Genomic DNA, 22,258 nt, shown 5'->3' on the forward strand with positions numbered 1-22,258 from the left:
AACATAGTGTTGATGCACACGTAGAAGGAGAATCCATCCATCACATTAATTTCCATGGAGGTCACCAATATTAGAGCCACTAGACACCCAAGCTAGACATGTACAAATTTGATGGCTCTAACCTAGCGGAATGGTTGGCACAAAAGGAATAATATTTATGCCTTAACAATATCTGGGAAGATGAAACTAAACTACATGTGAGAGCTCTTTATTTGGAGAAAGAGAGATGAAAATGGTGGCAATGGTAGTGGCATAAGAAATGTTATCCAGGGAGGCCAATTTGGAACATGTTCTCTAAATCCATTTATGACCACTTTGATCGAGAATCTCACTTTCTAGGTCGTCTCACTAATATAAGGAAATTAGGTACAGTGCAACCTTTAAACAATTGGCCATCCAAAATGAAGGACTAGGAGATGCCTTTTACTTGGAATGTTTCATTAGTGGCTTAAAGGAAGCTATCTAAGCCATGTCAGAATGCATAACCCAACTACTTGGTTGGAAGCATGCAACAAGGCCTTAGAGGTAGAAGTCACTTTAAATGCCCAATCTAATTGTTAAAATTTCGGCGCATGGGCATGTCCCACCTCGGCTACGGGCCCCACCCAAAGACTTAAGGTTCAAAAATTGTCATCGACAAAAATGGCCGAAAGAAGGAAAGAAGGACTCTACTACTATTGTGATGAAAAATATCCTCCAGGACATAAATGCAAGGAACCAAAATTATTTCAAATTGATGCTACTGAAAATAGCTCCGCCAATGAATCTTTGTCCACTGAAGTGACCGAGGAGGAAGAGGGTTAACCCCTAACAAACCCAGACACTAATACTCCAACTATGCCAGATGAGTCAGTTATCTCCCTCCATGCCCTGGCCGACATTTCCTCTCCCCAGACTCTCAAAATCTGAGGTTTTATTAAACATCGTCAAGTGATGGCGCTGGTTGATAGTGGAAACATGCATAACTTTGTCCATAAGAGAGTAGCAGAAGCAGTTCATTATTTTGTCAAGGAAGTATCTAATTTCCAAGTCCTTATCATTGATGGGGGGATCATGAAATGTGAAGGCCGTTGTGAAAATATTAAGCTTCAAATGGGGGATTATCACCTCAAAACCCACATGTTTTTCATTGAAATGGGTGGTTGTGACATTATCCTTGGTATTGAATGGCTCCACACACTAGGCCCTATCATAATGGACTTCCAGGAGTTATATACGAGATTTAAGAAGAATGGCCACACTCATACATTGCGGGGACTCTAGGCAGGTGCTCCTACTATCATCAACTCACATCGAATGGGAATATTTTTAAAAAGGGCCATCATGGGAGAATAGCACAATTTAATTCCATTCATGCCATTGAATCCACTCCTCCTCCCATTCATCCTGATATGAAATAGGTATTAGATCGCCACCAGTGGGTCTTCAAAAAACCTAAGGAGCTCCCACCCTCTAGGGGTGAACATGATCATAACATCCCTTTGCTCTTGGGTACCCAACCGCCAAATGTCTACCCCTATCGATATCCTTTTTCCCAAAAAAATGAAATTGAAAAAATAATCAAGGAACTCGAAATTGGTGTTATTCGACCCAATGCCAACCCTTATTCATATCCAATGGTGATGGTTGTAAAGAAAAATGGTGAATGGTGCATGTGTCTAGAATTTAGGGAACTTAACAAGCTCACCATCAAGGAAAAATTTCCTATCCCAATAGTTGATGATTTACTTGATGAAATACATGGTGCCAAATTTTTTACCAAGTTGGACCTCCGCTCAGGCTATCACCAAATATGAAAGAACAAAGTGGACATTCCCAAAAAAACCTTCTGAACTAATGAAGGCCATTATGAATTCTTGGTCATGCCATTTGGTCTTTGTAATGGCCCATCCACTTTTCTGAGCCTCATGAACTACCTTATGAAACTGTATCTCAAAAAATTCATCCTAGTCTTTTTTGATGACATTCTCACATACAACATAACATCAGACACTCACCTCTTACATGTTTACCATGTATTCCAACTACTCCAAGATCATAAACTATTTTTCAAATTATCCAAGTATTCCTTTGGCATGGAAGAAGTAGAATATTTGGGACACATTGTGGGTTGTGAAGGACTGAGGGTTGATCCAAAAAATATTCAGGAAATGCAAGATTGGCCCCAACCAAAAACCTTGAAGAGTTTGAGGAGGTTCTTGGGTCTCATGGGCTACTATCGCAATTTTTTTTGTAATTATGGATGCATTTCCAAGCCCCTCACTAATATTCTCAAGAAAAAATAATTTCTTTGGACTAACACAACTCAATAGGCCTTTTTGGCTCTCAAACAGGTCATGTGCTCCACTCCAGTATTGGCCCTACTAGACTTTACAAAACCTTTTGTGATTGAATGTGATGCTTCAGGTACAAGCATTGGTGCAATATTAATGCAGGAAGGTAGACCATTGGCTTTCACAATTCAACAACTAAGTGGCAAGCATATGGGTCACTCTACATATGAGAAAGAAATGATGGCCATCTTACATGCATTAGAGACATGGAAACCATACTTATTGGGGCGTCGTTTCCAAATCCGTACTAACCAGAGAAACATCTATTATCACCACAACAAAATAAATGGCTCACAAAAATGTTGGGATATGATTATGAGATAATTTACAAGAAGGGGCATGATAATGTAGTGGTTGATGCCTTATCATGCTAATTTGAGGATGCCTCTCACCCCTCTCTGTCTCACCTCATTAATAGATTAAGAGGAGATCCTAATTCCTCGGTGGACTACTGTTGGAAGGATGAGGTTCTTCACTACAAGGATCGGGTAGTTCTATCCCCAACCTCCACCCTCAAAACTTGCATCTTGGAAGAGCTGCACTCCTCTCCATTCATAGGAAATTTAGGCTTTCAGAAGACTTATGCATGAGCAAGTCGATATTTCTTCTCGATCAACATGAATAATGACATTTTTACTTTTGTACCTGAATGTGATGATTGCTAATGCAAAAAAGGGGAAACGACCAAGCTACCAGGAACCTTACAATCATTGCCATTCCCTGACAAGTGTTTCCATGGATTTCATTATAGGGTCCCAAAGTTAGGAAACAAATTAGTCATCATGGTGGTTTTTGACATACTTTCCAAGCTCATTTTGCACGATGCCACACCCACTTACCCCAACATTGGTGGCTCAAGTTTTCATGGACCAAATCTTCAAAGTGTATGGCATGTCGACTTCCATTGTGTTTGATCGAGACCCCACTCTCACCAGCAAATTTTGGCAGGAAGTTTTTAAGCTATAGGGCACACAACTCCAACTGAGTATTGCTTATCATCCCTAAACCGATGGTTAAATAGAAGCAGTCAACAAATGTTTGAAGACCTATCTGCAGTGATTCACGTCAGACAAGCACCATCAATGGTTATAGTGGTTGCCTTTATCTGAATGGTGTTATAATACTAACTATCATGAAGCCACCAATATGATGCCATATGAGGCAGTGTATGGCCAACTCCCACCTTCACCAACTTCTTATATACCTAGATGTTCAAAAGTATAGGCAATTGATCAGCTCTTGCAGCACCATGCCGCCATGATCGCTCATCTCAAAGATAATCTACATTAAGATCATAATAGAATGAAGAAACAGGTCGACCAACATAATTCCAAGCGGTCATTTCAAGTTGGTGACCAAGTGTTCCTGTGACTCCAACTCTGTAAGAAAACCTCTCTCAAAGAAAATGACTACCAGAAACTAGCACCAAATTTCTATGGGCCTTATTAGGTATTTCAGTGTATAGGAGCAGTTGCTTACAAACTGGCCCTGCCGACTACTTCAAAAATCCAACCAGTCTTCCATGTATCTTACCTCAAGAAAGTTGTGGGGAACACTTGCAAAAGACATCTCTACGGACATACGATCAAGGAAGTCCTCATTAAGAGGAAATACATATCTCCAGAAGATGCAACATGGGAACCAACCACTATTCTTCAATAGTTTCAACAGCTGTAGCCTTGAGGAAAAGGTTTCTTTTGATGGGGGAGGGCATGTTAGGGTCCAACTATTGGCTTATATGGGCCTGACCCAAGTTCGGAAGAATTATTTAGCCAAACAAATCCCGCAGCTACTGGCCCTTTTGGCAACAGTCCGCGGATTACGAACTAAGGTCTCACCTGAGGTAGTAGGGGAGGGTGCTAGAACGAGGTTTCCACACCCTTGGGATGTCTAGATGTGGTCTGGAGGTTTTGCGCACCGTTCTGCAACGTCGCGTTGCCTTGTTTCGCACAGATCTGAACCCAGAATAATCTTTACTAGTTATTAGCGCGTTGTTTACAGATCTAATCTCTTTGATGAAGTATTTCTTAGAAGGGTCTTTAAGCAAACATTTATTAGATTTATCCAGTTCATGCATTTAGATTAAACACATATTCACATGTTATTAAAAATGTAAGCATATGCGCATTAACCATACAAAAATCTAGATCCGCGATACTTTAGATTTAACACAGAATTACCAAAGCAACTTATCTTTATTTATTTTCTTCACCAATACATCCAGATCTGCCCTGCGCACTCAGCTGCAGACTCTTCCAGGCCTCTGCACACACAACTGTAGAGCCTCTATCCACTACCCAAACCCTCGACTCAGACTTACAGACACTTTTAGAGAGCTTTCCTCAAAAACTCATTACATTTCAGATCCAAAAACATACCCAAAAGAACTGCCTTCTCCATATAGCCACGCTCTATTTATACCTTCCTATGGCCCGTGGACCGACTTACTTTCTATTATTTTATATTATTTCTTGGGCGGACAACCCTTTGGCTCGACCGTTTACATTTTGCGCTCCACATACTTCGGAGGTTTACAATATTTTTATCCTACTTTCTAGGCTATCAGACCCAAAACTGTTACGTAGGACCTCCGCTACCCAACGGTCCCCAAACAAAATCATCGTGACTCGTCCCGAGTCACTTGTTGGTACGACGAGACGCACTGCTGTGGCTTTGCGTTTCACCTTCCTCTGAGTGACGCTCATCGTCCTACTGCTTCTTTGGTGTCTCCTACAATGCTTCGTTCAGCGCCTGCTCCATTGTTTATACCAGTTCTGGCGACTGATAATGCTCATTCTGCTCCACTCAGTTAACACAGAACACCCTTTCCTAGGATTTTAGCTCTAGTGGGGGTGCCGCATTCAGGACCTCCTTGTACCACCGCAGCCATTTTCAACCTTCGTATCTACGCTTTGCTCTGTCTGCTGCAGCTTGTGTTGCAATTTTGCAAGACCTATGCTGCTGTCCGCGAGATCCCAATCCTCAAGGTCCTTCAAAGATGACTTAGTAACTTCATTTTTACCCGTGGTCTCCATTCGTCCATCCTTTCGCCTTTCTGTTGTGGTTCACCGACCTGCCCCTGGGCGGGGCGACGACATCCAGACCAATTCTGCTTCGTGTCTCCCCTTTTTCGGTACATTCCCTACTGTTGATACTGTCTTCTGTGGAACGCCCGTAGCTGTCAACATCATGCACGTTAGAGAGTCCTGCTTCTCCATCAGCCATATCACCACCCTTGGGCTTACTCCTTGTGCAGAGATAATGAACAACTCCATAGCGATAAATAGCATGTATTTTCCAGAAGTGTAGGTCGCCCGGTGGATGCCCCTCGGTGATTTATAGGTGATTCGTATTTCAAATTCATTGGTTCCTGCTTGTTCTAGCGTACTCGTGTAAAATCTGTGGCAGCTCGTTCCATATTTGACTCGTACTTCCTCTCTTAATTGCCTGCCGCTCGCTCCCTTTTGCCATAATTCAGACATCTTGTCATGAACAATGACAGGAATGGTCACCTCTCCTCTTAGCAACACATCAGTGCACTCCTTGCCGCGCGACCGCGGCCTTTGTGGTTGGAAAACTCTATGCGTATCTTGGCAATCACACTTCTTTTCCCTAGACTACTTTATCGTCTCGCACTCTCTTTCAACTAGCTGGAGCGGTGAGACTATCCCTCGAATGGTTAGTCAAGCGACCTGCTCGCCTGTGTAGAGATTCAGGGGACTGCCATTCACTCGGCCTAGGAAGGGGTCTCCATTGAGTTTGGCACGCTGAACCGTGCCCCCATCGGTAACTTCTTTGACGACATAGGGTCCCAGCCAATGCATTTAGAATTTGCCAGGGAATTTCTCGAATTTATTGTCGTATAGCAATACTAGATCATTTTCCTTGAAGGTGTGCACCATGATATGGCAATCATGCCATGCTTTCTTGCACTGCTTCTGTACTTGCTGATGGAATCTAGCTAAAAACTGTTCCTCCTCTAGTTCCACTAGTTGTACGAGCCTTTCCTCCAAAGCCCTGCGGTTTTCCATACTTGTGATTGCCGTGATCCATAGACTAGGCATAATATATTCCATAGGCATAACAGCCTCCTTGCCATAGAATAACCGAAAAGGTGTCTGGCCTGTCAAATTCTTGCACGTGGTTCGGTATGCCCATAGCATAGCAGGGATGCACGAGTCCCAGACATTTTGCTGCGCATTACAGACCTTGGTCAATGCGGTCTCCAATATTTTGTTGAATGCCTCAACGGTCCCATTCGCTTGCGGGTGGTATGGCATACTTTGTTGGTGATATATCTAGAATTCCTTAGTGAGTGCGCTGATTGTTTCATTCAGGAAATGTGTGCCCCAATCGCTCATGAGAATTTTGGGACATCCAAACCTTGTCATTATGTTTTCAAACAAAAATTTTGTAGCTGTTGCAGCCGTGCAATCCTTGACCGGCTGTGCCTCTACCCATTGCGTCAAATATTCTGTTGCGGTGATGATATAGCATGCGTCTGTCTTCCTTTGCAGCTCGATAGGGCCTATGAAGTCGATTGCCCAATTCTCGAATGGTTGTAGCATCATCTGGGGCTGGAGCGGCATTTCATCTCTCCGCGATGGTTTCCCCGTCTGTTGGAATACGTTGCAGGCTGGGCAGTATGCTTTCGAATCCTGGTGCAAGGTGGGCCACCATAATCCTACACGAAGAAGCTTCTGGGCTGTGGCGTGACCTGCATAATGTCCACCAGCAACCCCCCCATGTGCTTCGGCCAGGATCTGTCCTCGCTCGAACTATGGGACATACCTAAGAAATATTTCATTGTTGCCCATTTTGTAGAGGTATCCAGCAATCACCGTGAAGTCTACTGCATGTATCACCAATTCCTTCTTCTACTGAACAAAATATCCTTGCGACGCGGTTCCTGTAGTTAAGAAATGGATTATATCCTCAAAGTGACCATCCGCTACGCGCACCGCATATAGTTGTGCATCCGGGAGTCCGTCCTCTAGATTTGTGGGTTCTTCGACGGTCTCAATTCGGGACAGGTGATCTGGGCTTGCATTTAGATGTCCTGGCTTTACAACGAACTCAAAGTCATACTCCTGGAATAACAGTAACCATCTACAAATGCGCCCCCCCACATTTTCCAGTACCTCATTTGTAAACGGAGTTGGAAATGGATCGTTAACGCAGGCATCATTGAGCTTCTTGAGATCCACGTAGATACGAATCTCACCCTTATGTTTCTTCTCCTGCACAACCATCAGACTTACCCAATCATACTCCTCGACTAGTTCAATGGCAGCATCTTGTCCAGTTCGTCGCGGATCTTTGCTTTATATTTCGGGTTCAATCGGTAGGGTCGCTGCTTAACTGGTTTTGCGTCTGGCTTCAATGTTATCTTCATCATTCCCAGGTCTCCTAGGATCCCTTTCAGCTCCGTGATTTTTGTTGGGAATAAATCTTGATATTCGCGAAGCAATTCGATGACCTTCTCCACTGTGGCGTCGTCCCAATAGTCCCCAAGCGTTGCATACTTCAGCTCGTCTTCTGTTCCGATATTGACTTGTCTCGTTTTTAACGACGCCATGATATCTGGATCTTCGATTTTGGGTTCACGCACCTCACGTCTCCCCTCTGATTCCAGAATATTGATGTTTTGTAGATCGTCCTCATCATCTTCTACCTGGACATTATAGCATTCGAGAGCTTGGCTCAGCTGTCGCGACCAGTCAGGTTGCACAGTTTCTTTTGGTTCCAGTGGCATCTTGAAAATGGCGGCCTTTACCAGCTGTAACGCATCGTCCACGGGATCCATCCATTGATCTTCAAAAAGGAATGTGGACAAAAACACTTCACGCAAGATAGCCCACTTGCCTGTGTCATGTCGGAGCTCTGCTTCAAAATACCAATTTCTGGGAATGACGTCCAGTGTGTGATAAAATAAGTGCACCCATTTTGGCTGAGATTCTTCTCAGCAGGCTTTGATCCATCTTGTAAGGTGCATGCGCGAGTTATCACGTCCATCATATTTCTCCGTTAGGTGTAATTCCAGCTTCCTAAATCTAATCTTCATCATACGTCTGCAGGCGCACCAATCTTTGAAATTCCCTTCATGTGTTCCCCACCATCGCGCAGGCGTTGCGCCCAACGCCAGCCTCATCGCATCAAACCATTGGTGCTCTGGTACTGCAACTTCAAATTTGGTCAGGAATTCATCTATTATTGCTAGCCCATCATACGTCGGTATCTTGCGATCCTGGGCCCTCACGCAATACAGAGATTTAGTCACCTTGTTGAAATGTAGCGTGGTTACTTCGTTCAACCTGTTGCGCCATCACTCGTCTTCCTCATCTAACTCGGAAGTGCAGGATTCTTCATAGCCTCGTGATATTATTCTATCCTCCATTGTCTTGACCCATTCTCACCTTTGTGCAGACATTCTGTAGCTACAATCTACGTTGTCGTCACTTTCTCTGTCACGCACAGGTTCAATGTAGCGCGGTCCTTCAGCTGGATCTAGCGGAATGACTATGCGGAGCGACTTCATTTCAAATGCCATTATCTGCTTCTTTAGATTGATAACCCCATTCATGTCGGTGGCCTAGTCTATTCCTAACAACGCAGGATAGGGCGTACTTTCATCCATGAGCTCAATAACTTCAAATTCTGTCCGAGTACTTGTGCCGTCAAGGTCTACCGTAACTCCTTGCAGCCTTCCCATGGGCAGCACCTTCTGTTGATTTTCCATCCGCAGTTGGATAGGGGACCATTGTAGCGTAGGCTTACCCATGCATTCCCAAGTCTATTTAGGCAGTACATTGGCATCTGAGCCTAGATCCAGAATGACCTGATCCATTTCATACTCACCGATCTGCGCTGTTAGTCACATTTCCCTCCTGGTCTGCGACGCATGTCTTCCCAACTTTTGAACTATGCGAGGTTCACTCCATCCTGCGCATCTATTTATCAGTTCCTGTAAGCCTTTAACCGCCCTGTTGTCACGAAGCAATTTTATACATGTCTCTAAAAAGGTAGTTATCATTGAGGGATCCCTGACCGGCTCAGGCTGATCCCTACTACCTGGGGTAGAGACTTCCGCGAAGCTCTCCCGAGCTTCCAGATATGTCTCCTTACCCACCCCTGCATCTTCCTTACTTAAGCTCCTTCTATCCGCTCTTGTGGTCGTGCCACTTCTTAGTACCATGTTGACGTTGGGATCTTCCTCATAGGGTTTGGACCTCATCATTTGCATAGTTTGGGTTATTGTTGGTTGCGTTGCCCTTTTTCATGAATATGTGCTATTAGCGTAGGACAATTTATCAGCTCATGATCGAATTTCTCACAATAACTACACAAAATTCTGGTGGGGTTGGTATAATCTCATGCGTAATGTCCTGGACCTACGCAGTTGTAGCAAATTAGCTACCCGCGACCCCTTCCTGGCACCATTCCACCCTGTCCTCATCCACGGCCCTAGAACCCACCACGCGCGATCGCCGACACTGGATCCTGACCTCGTGCCTTAGTTTGCATTTTGTACATAGGTGACTGGTCCATTAACAATTGGTGGCTATGACAATCTCTTTCCTCGTGGCCCACCAACCTGCAAAAGTTGCAAAATAGCTGCTGGGGGGTCTAGTTGTATTTTGGTAATAGATGACAGTTATCAGTATTGTGCTTTCCTCCCACCTGACAAATTGCGCACCAAAGTGGGGCTACGGTGCTTAGTCCTGCCTGTGCCTCTAGTCGCAATAGTGTTGGTCCCCCCATTGCCACAAAATTCACTGAGATCGGGCAGTGATCTTTATCGTGTCCCTGGCTTTTGCACTTTATACACCATACTTCCTCCCGGACTTCCGGTTGCGGTACCTATTCTTGTTTTAACTTCTTCATTTCCAAACACAAATTTTGGATCTGCGCTTGGATTTGCTAAACTCCCAACCCCAGGTCTTGTAACAGAGTTTCGTGTAACCTCATCATTGTCTCTAGTGCTTCGGCCTGGGTTGAGATCTTTTGTTGTGATAAAGCCGTCCTCAGATGTGGTGTTAAGGATGCCATAAACCAAGCGCAATGTTCCGTCAATGTCATGTTAGCCTCGCGAATAGTACTTTTCAGTCTTTGGTCCAAATCCCATGGGGTTTCACCAGGCATCATCATGATCTCTTTGAACCCTATAATCGACTGTGTTTCTGACTTCGGCTGGCTAAACTCCTTCTTTAATTCTGTCTGGATTTCTGCTGTCCCCGCCGTTGGGTGATTGCTTGAGTACTTGATGTACCATGCCAGTGCTCGGTCCTACAGTGTGCTGACTAAGGTAGCCTTTCTGATATTATCATCCACAATTCGCTGTGCATTCCACACTAATATTAACATGAACCAGAATTGTTTCGGGTCTTCGCCTCCTACTCCTTTGAATACCGGTAACTGGATCGCGCTCGTCATTGTTACCCTTGAACTACTACTGTTCCTGGTTTCTTCTCTATCGAGTCCTCGTGTTTCACACTAGACACCCCTTAGGTAGATCCCGGTCTTGGCAACGGAACCATTTGTTGGCTTATATGGGCCTGAACCAGGTTTGGAAGAATTATTTAGCCAAACAAATCCGCAGCTACCGGCCCTTTCAACAAAAATCCGTGGAGCGTGAACTGAGCTCTCACTCGAGGTAGCAGGGGAGGGTGCTAGAACCAGGTTTCCGCACATTTGGGATGTCTAGATGTGGTCTGGAGGTTTCACGCACCGTTCCGCAATGTCGCGCTGCCCTGTTTCGCACAGATCCAAACCTAGAATAATCTTTACTAGTTATTAGCACACTGTTTCAAATCTAATCTCTTTGATGAAGTATTTCTTAGAAGGGTCTTTAAGCAAACATTTATCAGATTTATCCAGTTCGTGCACTTAGATTAAATGTAGATTCACATGTTATTCAAAATGTAAGCATATGCGCATTAACCATACAAAAATCTAGATCCGCGATACTTTAGATTTAACACAGAATTACCAAAGCAACTTATCTTTATTTATTTTCTTCACAATACATCTAGATCCGCCCTGTGCACTTAGCTGCAGGGGTCCGAGCACACAGCTGCGGACTCTTACAGGCCTCTGTGCACACAGCTGTAGAGCCTCTATTCACTACCCAAACCCTTGACTCGGACTTACAGATGCTTTCAGAGAGCTTTCCTCAAAAACCCATTACATTTAAGATCCAAAAACATACCCAAAAGAACTGCCTTCTCCATATAGCCACGCTCTATTTATACCTTCCTATGGTCCGCGGACCAACTTACTTCCTATTATTTTATATTATTTCTTGGGCGGACAACCCTTTGAATCGACCGTTTACATTTTACACTCCACATACTTTGGAGGTTTACAATATTTTTATCCTACTTTCTAGGCTATCAGACCCAAAACTGTTAAGTGGGACCTCCCCTACCCAACACCAACCCTAACCCCTTTATTTATGTAATAAGTCCAAGGGGCCTAGTTAGAGTCATAGCTAGTTAGTTGAGTCAATAAAGCCCGTAAGTGGTTATCTATATTAATAATAATTGTAAGTGGTTGACCCACATTATAGAAAAGGTACCAAAATTAGTTATAAATGGGCCATAGTTTTTTTTTTAAGTTGGGTATTTTGATTTTCATTCCAAAATAAAGAGGGAAGTTGCGCTTCTAGTTACAAAATTTATGAAGAGATCAAGGAAGGATATGAGAATAAAATCCTTACATATTTTTTCCTCGTTGCTAAGTTTACCTTCATAAATTCCTAATTTTCCTACAATGTTAAGCTTGAAGATCTTGACATACTACTGGAGCGGTATTTTACATTTACATTTCATAACAAAAGATATATATAAGAAGATAACTAGATCTGAGATTTCATCTGACTGAATACAAAAATGATGCTGATGCACTAGATTCATGATTCCTTTTTATACTGATTAACTGTTTTTTCCTCTTTTTTCTAGTTCATGCTACTTCGATCCATAATATTGGAACTTTCCCTTGTCTTCTTTGCTATGAATTCTCTAAGGAAATTGACAATATTCTCTAAATGTGCACATCTGTTGTTGAGTTTTTCAAACTCCTCCCTGTGCTTGCTAAGTTGCTGGAAAATGAGAGCATGTTGTGATCTTGTTTGACTGCACAACTACTCCAACATTTATTTAATATGCTTCATCACTACCTTGTGCGCTTTGCAGTGAGTGCAAGGCCAACTCATTGAAGAATTGTCCATCAAATTAATTTGGAGGAACGGAGGATGTCTGCTAGAGGAGAAGGGCGTTTCACTAGAAGGGGGAGACGCTGTCAGCGCAGTCAGAGGACGTTGAGAAGGGTAATGCATCTCGCTGAGGGAATGAGAGGAGGAGTTGGAAGATCAACCAGCGAAAGAGGAGGGGATGCGATGCAGGGCAGAAGATAAGGGGATAAGATATAAATAGGGAGGAGTCAAATGCATGATCCGAGATTCATAATAGGGAGGAACACGAGGAGGAAAGGATTAAAAAGAGGAGTAGATAGAGAAGGATATTAGAATAGAGGCAGATTGCTTTGGGATAATATTGCTGACAGGGGCAGGATAGAGCAATATTTTGAGGATGATTATCCAAAGCACGAGGTGGCAGGTCAGAAAAGGATAAGGACGAAGAGAATTAGGGGATGGATTGATTTGAGACTTCATTTTCGATTTTTAAAACTCCCTCGGGAAGAGAAACCACATTGTTGGCATGTCTATCAACATCCTTATTATTTTCTCTCAAAATATGGTAGAAGGTTACATTACCCATATTTTCCAGATGATGTTGAATTCTGGTTGTTATTTTCCCAAGGCCAACATTTTTCGGCCTTTATTTCTTAACCATTAGTTGGATTAGAATTGAAGAATCTCCAAAAATGACAAGATTCAGATAATTTCCTTTTAAGGATTTGAGATCCCAAAAGAAATGCATATGCTTCAACTTTGTTGTTGGAATCTGATCCAAGGCCCCATTCAAAAACAATCACATTTTTCTTTTCTTGATCCATTACATAGCCACCAACACCTGCTCACCTTGGATTTGATTTTGAGGCCCCATCGAAGAATAAACATGGCCTCTTTAGTGTACTTAGCCACATCATAAATTCTTTTTCTTTAAGGCAAATTTTCCAATTTTTGTGTTTACTTGGTGCTATTCTTTGAAGACTTCTGAAGTTCTGAGCCCTATCTAGAACTAAACTCATCCATATTTTTTCTTCGTGTTGGAGGAGATTGAAATCTAGATTTTTCACTCCTTTTGCAAAAAGGAATTCTGCTGCTAGTCCCCAAGTTTTAGCAAGAACCTTCCTTACTTTTGGCTTGATATTTTGAAAAATTTGGTTGTTCCTTGCAAGACAAATTTTCCAACATAAAAAAGAGGGAAGACTGTTCCAGAATCTTTTAATCATGTTTTTGTTTTTTAAGGAGTATGGGTACTTGTCTTTCCAATTTAAGTAGAATTTAGTGATGGTGAGATTGGTGTTGATAACTTCTTTAGCAACAATGTTCAACATTCTTTAGAAAATCTGCAACCTAAAAATATGTGTTGGATTGTTTCTTCTTCTTCTTTGCATAGAGGACAACGAGAGGGGCCGAGAATGCCTTTTTTCTTTAGGTTTTCTGCTGTAAGAATTTTCCCTTTTAACATGGTCCAAATGAAGATTTTTATTTTTGGAAGACTTTCAATCTTCCAAACTGCTTTCCAAAGGGACCAATCATGATGATCTTGACTCTCTTGAAGCTTTGAATACCTTGATTTGACTGTGAACTCCCCTCCTATTGGATTCCAATTGAAGGAGTCTTGTTGGCCATAACTGATTGGAGTTGCTCCTTTGAGATGAGACAAGAGGGTATCCCATTGAGGTTTGTGATCCCGGGAGATAGCTAGAGGAAGTCAGTTATCCCAAGAATTATCATTTTGGTTCCAATATGATATTTGTTCCAGAGAGCATATGCCTTTGTTGACCATCCAATTTTTGAGTTCCTGAATACCATGTAGGTTTGAAAGAGGAGGATTGCCCATTATACTATTGCTCCAAATATTTATGTTCTGACCACCCCAAATATTCTTGATGTGTTTTCTTTGACAAGAGGGAGGGATTTTTTGATTAATTTCCAAATTTGAGAGCATGGCCTGATAGGCATTTTCCCAGTGAGAAATGACTAGTGAGGGTAGTTAAGATATTTTGCCTCTAAAACTTTCTTCCACCAAGTGGAATCTCCATTGATAAATCTCCAAATGATCTTAGCTCCTAGGGAAATATTCATTAAACTAGGAAGACAGATGGAGATACCTCATTTTTCAAAAGGTGTGGTTACTTGGCTCCATTTAACCAAGCTTAATTTTTTTGTATCATTCTTACCTCCCTGCCATAAAAAATTCCTAATTATTAGTTCGATTTGCTTGTGTACTCCAGCTGGTGCATGAACAACAACAAATTGATAGAGAGGAAGAGCAGCTAAAACTGATTTAATCAACGTTATCCTCCCTGCAAGGTTAAGCCAAAGGATTCCCCATTGTTGAATTTTCTTCTTCATCTTTTCTATATAATTATTCCATATTTCTGACTTCATGATTTCTTTTGTTATGGGCAATCCCAAGTACTTAAAATGGTCCCAATTTTCTTGGAAGGGAACTCCTAATATTTGGGATATGCGCTGAAGAGTTCTTGTTGGGACATTCCAGCCATATATATTTCTTTTCAAGTTATTTAGGAGGCAACCAGATACCTCCAAAAATTTATCCAAGATACTTTTAAACCTTCTTGCAACAATGCATGTAGCACCACCTAAGAATAAGGTGTCATCAATGAATAAAGAGTGGTTGATACTCTTGACACCTTTGCTAAAGAAAAGTCCTGTAATAGAGCCATTCCTCCTGCTTTGTTCCAGGTTCCTGCTGAGAGATTCAACCATTATTATGTATAGGAAAGGAGAGAGAGGGAAACCCTATCTCAAGCCTCTTGAGCTTTGAAAAAATAAACTAGGCCTTCCATTTATAAGGGGGGCTATCCAAGGGCCTATTATGCAAGCTTTTATGAGATCTATGAATTCGGGAGAAAAGCCAAATTTATGAAGGACAACTGAGAGAAAGGAGAGATTGAATCTATCAAAGGCATTGGCCATGTCAAGTTTCATTATAAAGCCTTGTTCTTTTCTTTCCAGGCTTGAGTGGATAGCTTCTTGCACAACCATTATATTATCGACAATTTTCCTATTGGGAATGAAGCCTCCTTGATTATCAGAGATCAAGATAGATAGAAGAGGTTTTATTCGATTGGCCAATATCTTAGATATTATTTTGTATGAGGAGTTGCAGAGAGATATGGGTCGAAATCGGTGAAAGGAAGAGGGATTCAATTCTTTGGGAATAAGTGCCAGGTAGGTGGAGTTAGTGAATCCACCTATTTTCTTTTTTCATAAACCCACCTGATCATCTTAAGGAGGTCCTTTTTTATAATCATCCAAAAGGAGCGATAAAAAGAAATGGAAAATCCATCAGGGCTCAGAGCTTTTTCTGGATGGAGATTCCATATTGCTGACTGTATTTCTTCTTCATCCACTTCTTTTAAAATTTCTGAATTTGCTGCTTCAGAATTTTTTTTTGGGATATTACATGTAAATTCATCATAATTTGGATTGACCAGATCAACTGTTAGCAAAGTTTTATAATGTTGATGAGCTTCTTTTTTTAATTCCTCTTGTCCCTTGATTTCTAACTCTCCTTCTCCTTTTATTGTATCTATATGGTTTATTATTTTCCTCATTTTTGTGGTATTATGAAAAAAAAAGGTGTTTTGATCACCAACTTGAATCCACAAATTTCTTGATTTTAGTCTCCATGACTCTTCTTCTTTCCTGTTGTTTTTATATATTTCCCAGTGAAGTTATTTCTCTTTCAGTTGCTTTTCTTTTGTTTCCTCTCCTTCCTCTAATTTTTTTTGCACTTGTTCCAACTCTCTATGCAACTCGATTTTATTTTGTTGGGGTTCTTTGTATTTTGTTCTTGCCCAAATAAGCTCTTTTTGACATTTTTTAGCTTTGTCTCCCAAACAAAGCTTGGCAAACCATTTATGCTTTGTTTCCATGTTGTTGTGATCACTGATCTTGCTTCTTCGTGGGTGGCCCATAGAGGATTATATCTGAATGGGAGGGGCCCCAAATTTTCACTATCCCCTAATTTGATAGCTATAGGCTTGTGGTCTGAAGTTATTGAAGGGATAACCTTTGAATTTGTTGCACTGTATTATGATATTAGACTGTCCTGAATAAGAAATCTATCTAGTCGCTCTTTTATGTTTCCCAGTCCTAACCTTTTGTTACTCCATGTGAATTTCCCATTTTTTGGCACTATATCCATTAGATTGTGCTTATCTATGATGTTTTCAAGGATATCCCTGAAGGGATCAGCCTGGAAGCTACCACCTTGCTTTTCATCAGCATTTAGGATTAGATTTAGATCACCTCCTATTATTATATTATTGTTCGATTCCAGATTTAGACTCTCAGTCAAGGAGCACCAACAATGCTCCTTATCTCAGTAGTGAGAGGGGGCATAGATGTTGTAGAGGCAAATTTGATTTCCTGTGTTTTTATTTCTTAGATCAGATTTGATCCAGTGAATTTCTTTGAGATGAGATGATAGATCCCAAGTGGACTTGTTCCACATTGTGCATATTCCACCTGAAGCTCCTATTGCTTTTATTGATATTCCTTCATAGTATTTTTTTTTTTGTATTATTTGAGTCATTTCTTGTTCAGAGGATTTGGTCTCTTGGATTAAAAAAAATCTAGACATTCTGATTTTAAAAGATCTTTTGTTGCATTGATTTTCGAGGAGTGTCTGAGGCCCCTACAATTCCAAGAGACCATATTCATTATTTACTTTGATTTTGGGTTGAGGGACCCTTCCCTTCGACTGTCTGCTGTGTTTTTTCCTTGTTTCCAATATTTTTCCCGATATATGTCTCCATTGGCTGTTGGGTTCCCAATGCCATTTATTTTATTACTGCTTCATCCCTTAATTCTTTATTGGTCTTCCTTCAGAACCTCTTGTGGCTATCAAAGAGAATAAGAGAGTCCTTTGATTGGTTTCTAGTAAGGATCCTTTCGAGGGGAGGAGGGAGAGGACACGATGGGGGCTAGAGGGATCAGTCTGAGGGTGAAGGGGGGAAGAGAGGAGGGAGAAAGGGGGGAAGGGGGAGGAGAAGTTGGGAGAGGAGGAATATCTAGATTGACAAGGGAAGGATCGGGGAGGGAAGCTAGAGATGCAAAAGGGTTGGAATCGAAGATGGGAGGGGAAGAGGAAGGAGGGGCATCTCTAGGAGTAGAGGAGGAGGGCACAAAATATTTAGAGACCTTGGACCCATATTTATTCTTTTTAACTAGAACCCATTGAGGGTCTTGCGATTCTACTGATTCTTCTACTTCTTTCTTTGAACATCTATTTGTGAAATGACCATATTCATGACATACCTTGCATTTGAATGAAATATGATCATAGTCTAGCTATTGTATGTGAGTCCATTGATCAACCTTTATTTTCATTGCTTCTGGAAGCCCTTCCCCATATCGATTTCCACACAGATTCTAGCATAGGCATGCACATTTTCTTTTGGTTAACTTTGTTCAATATATTTTCCAAAAGCATTTCTTATTGCTTTCATAGATTCAAATCCCCAACAATGAAGAGGGAGGTGGGGAAGATGAACCCAAACTGGAAATGCATTTGGCACATCAAGCTCTAGATCAAAATCTAGGGTCCATCTATTTAAATAAAGACCTTTGGTATTTATGAAATAAGGACCATTTTTGAATATTAAATCTCTGTCTTATTTAGATTCAAAGTAGCATGTGAAGAAACCTCTTCCACATAATCTAATGGATATTTTCCCTTAGGTTGAGTGAAACCAGAGGCCAGTAAACTGCCCAACCAGAACCATTTCAGAAAGAGAGAGAGTAGCTCTATGGGGCAGAGAGGGGGGAAGAACAATATCAGGGATATCAAAAGGTTTTTTTACAAACTTGGACATAGCAGGATGGTCACGAGGGGGAACGAGGGAGGAGACGAAGCTAACAAATGCAGAGGAAACCTCATCTAGTCTAAAAATGGTTGCACATCTTTGAGATAAATTCTTGATTCTTGATTGGTACCTTACATATTTCCTCCCTTGAAATGAGAAAACCTAGTGAAGACATAAAAGCTTACTAAAACACACATCAATTATTTTCAATATTAATAAGAGGTATGTAACCTCAAAAGGGAAAATTCCATCTCGCACTTCCTAAACATATGCATGCTCATGGTATCTTTGTGAGCCTATTAAAACTCTATCTCACTAGTTTTCTCTAAAGAATGCATTCATTTTCTAGGTTTTCAATGGATAAATATTTACTTAGGTTATAAGAAAACATCAATAAAACTCAATGATGTGATACATTATCCTTTCAAGGATGGTCTATACCCACATTCCATTTCTAGAGTTACGTATTTTTATTTTTATTGAGGAAGTGTTGGCTTGAGGGGGCTTGACCCAGGTTCAGTGTTAATTAGCCAAAGAAATCCCTACACTACTGGCACTTTCGGCATCAGGGCACAGAGCGCGGACTGAAGTCTCACCGGAAGCAGTATGGTGGGATGTTGGAACCAAGTTTCCACACCCTGAGATGGCCGTGATGTCGTTTATTCCCTTTATTCCTGCCTTCGCACAGAGCACTTCGCTCTAGGGCTTTCTAGACGAGCCCTCTATTCCGTTCTTCAATACCTCCGCGAAAGGGTTCGACTATCCTTCGCGCATCCCTAACTCTTGATCTAGACCCTTTCGCTCTACCAAGGAAGCGTACTGTGCAGATCCATAAACTAGTCCAAGTGTCTTACTTATCTTATTAGTTACTCACAATTAGCACCACATAAGCAGATATTCTTATACACATTTGCGCATCACATAAGCATTACAAAGGAAATTCATACATAAATTGATAAGATGCATTAATCAGAAAAAAGACACAGGAATTGCAGAATACTTCTCTTTATTTATATCTTCCAAGTTGTTACAGACTCTAACCACCCTGTGCACACAGCTGCAGACTTCTACTCTAGGCCTCTGTGCACTCAGCTGCAAAGCCTCCACCTATGCTACGACCTGAACTTAGACTTCTTATTTCAGAGCTATCACTCTCTTACCTTGTGTGTCTCTAAAACTACTTGGAGCTTAGCTCTTTTTATACAATGCCATGGTCCGCGGACCATGGGTAGATCTATTACAACCGACTTTACTTTACAAAACTAAGGGCGACAACATTTTATGACTTATAAGACCTACGCGCTCTGCGACCACAAAATGTAGAGTATTTACAAGTTTCTTACAAAATTTGACCAAAATATGGGCTTTTAGCCCCAAAAGTACCCTTTGGGGGATCCCGTTCCCAACAGGCCCCAACACAAAAAATGTGACTCACCCTCGAGTCACTCGGTAGGCACGGATATCTTTGTGCGAAGTCCTTCCAGCTCGACCTATATGACCGCAACTTTGGCGGTGCACTGAGTTGCCACCTGCTTCGCATCTTCCACTGTCTTCTCGGTCACTACTCCTGCGCTGTTAGCCTGAAGCTTTTGTTGCATTTCCTACAGAGTCGCAAGATTGCCTTCGATATTACCTGTTACTATGTAAGCCTCATCCAACCAGGGCTTTAGTCCTGCCTTGAGCACTGCTTCCTTGTGCAGTGCTGTGTCCACCTGTTCCTTCAGTTGCTTGGTCTCCTACAACTTGGCTGGTCTCTGTGTCAGCGTGACGGTTCACACTGTGCCCTTAACCTCATCATAGCACTGTTGTAGCTCACGCGCTTCCGTCTCTAGACTTTGTACATTCTAGTCCTCCTACAAGCTAGTCAAGACCTCAAATGGCTGCTCAAACAATTGCATGCAGTCTACTACTGCACCGTCCATCGCCGCTACTACTTTTGCGACAACAGTCGCCCGCTATTCCTTCACTTCTGGCAGAGTTGAAGGTTGGGCCCTCAACTATAACTCTGTAATTTGCAGGTTCAACTCCAACTGAACCTGCGCCATCTAAGTTTGAGTGTCACGCACCTCTGTGGCCAACTTGCAGATGTGTACCTCAACTGGCTCCTCCTCCGGAATGGCCAACTCTGGGACCATTCTTCATGCCTCCTCAACGACCTAGCAAATGTGCTTTCTCTAATTGGTCGCCTCGGTCTTAGCGATGGTGGCAAAATTTCTCTTTAGGGCCATCTGCTCGTCACTGATTCGCTGTTTGCTGATCACTTGGAGGGCACGATTCTTTCGGGCCCTCAGTTTTGCAATTACTCCATCCTGTAAGAGGTGGAGTGCTTCGTGTGGGAGCACTTCCAGGTTCAACCCTACTCCCTTTAGGGAGCTGACAGTGGGCCTGTCATCCCCCTTATCTGTGGTCAGTGCTCCATCCGGAATCCTTATCGCACTGGAAGTCTTCGTGTGTAGCATATCGGCAGCCTCTGAAGTGATGATAGCTAGGTTGGTAGACACTGTGCCAGCCTGCGATGCGCGGGTCTGCAACTCCTGCAACCCTGTCTGGATGGCCCCTAAGATGATTTGTTGCTGCTATTCAAACTGCTGCAGGGCCTTCGCGGTGACATCCCTCATTGTGTCACCGATATCATGTAAATCACCCTCTGTTAATGTAATGGGGTCCAACGAGGTCTTGGTCACCTTTGATTTCTTCCTGGGCCCTCCTTTCTCCAACTCTCTTGGGCGCTTGATGCGAGCAAACGTCTCCTGAGGGTCTGCGCCATGCTATTCATCTATTTCTTCCTCTATCTCAAGTGAAGGGGACCTCGCACCTTTGTGAGAGCCTCGCTCTGTCCCACCTACCTGCTTTGTGGCCTTGCGCTCCGCTTGAGCCTTATCAGTAGCCTCCTTCCTCTTTTTGGCCAGCTGTGTCATCTTAAGCTTGGCCTCCTCCTTTTTCTTCTATGTGGCGGACTTGCTTCCGCCCACTGCCAAATCTGTTGTAGAGTGCCACTTTGCTGGCCATTGATTAAGCACCGCATCAATGGCATCATCCGTTGCCAAATGTGGCAAGTCATGCCATTTCTATGTGGGGTCCTTCCTTTCCCTGATGGATACTCGATGGAGGTCTGCTTTAAACTTGGCGTAGCCCTATAGGTTGGCGTACAACGTAGGTGAAAATTGTGGCTTGCAATTGATGGCCATCCGAATGTTCATTTCCATCAAGATCCAAAAGATCTTTCTGTCCCTGACTCGCTGCATGTCCTTGGTTGCCCACAATGAAGCGTACTTCGTTGCTTCAGGGAGGTCTGGTGCGACCGAAGGGAACTGGCTGTCCTCTGGCAGCTCCCATGCTACCAGCACAATTGACAGCAAGAGCCATGCATAGTGGAACGTCTTGCTAAGTTCTTGTGCTTCGCTGTAGTTCACCAGGAATTCTCCGCGAAGGTAGTCCAACCAGTTGAATTGGAATCCTTTAGCGCACTGTGCTACGAGCGCGACGATAGGCACCGACACCTCATCGGCGCAACACTTCCTCATTACTTTCCCTGCTAAGATCTACATTTCTACCTTCATAGCGGGGTCGCATATACTGGATATAGCGTATCCGCACAACTTCTTCAACAGTTTAAATTTTTCCTTCATTGAATCCGCAAGAGCTTGTTCGCCACCTTTTCCGCCAAAGCTCATGGCCAGATTCTCTCTTGTATATGGCAAGCGTGTTATTTGATGAATCAAACTATCTGTGATGGGTATCGGTTCCTCCAGCCACAGACACCCATCATGCACCAAGAACAACAGTTGCTTGATGACCAAAACTGTTACCGGGGTGCGGTTGTAGTATGACACCCAAAGCAAGTTGAGCAACCCTGCTTTCTCTACTCCCTTGATCCACCTACGTGGCTCCAATGC

The sequence above is a fragment of the Pinus tabuliformis genome, chromosome 3_2, assembly GCF_031772625.1.
Source record: "Pinus tabuliformis cultivar Carrire ecotype Pingquan chromosome 3_2, CPIR1, whole genome shotgun sequence".
Classification (NCBI taxonomy): Eukaryota; Viridiplantae; Streptophyta; class Pinopsida; order Pinales; family Pinaceae; genus Pinus; species Pinus tabuliformis.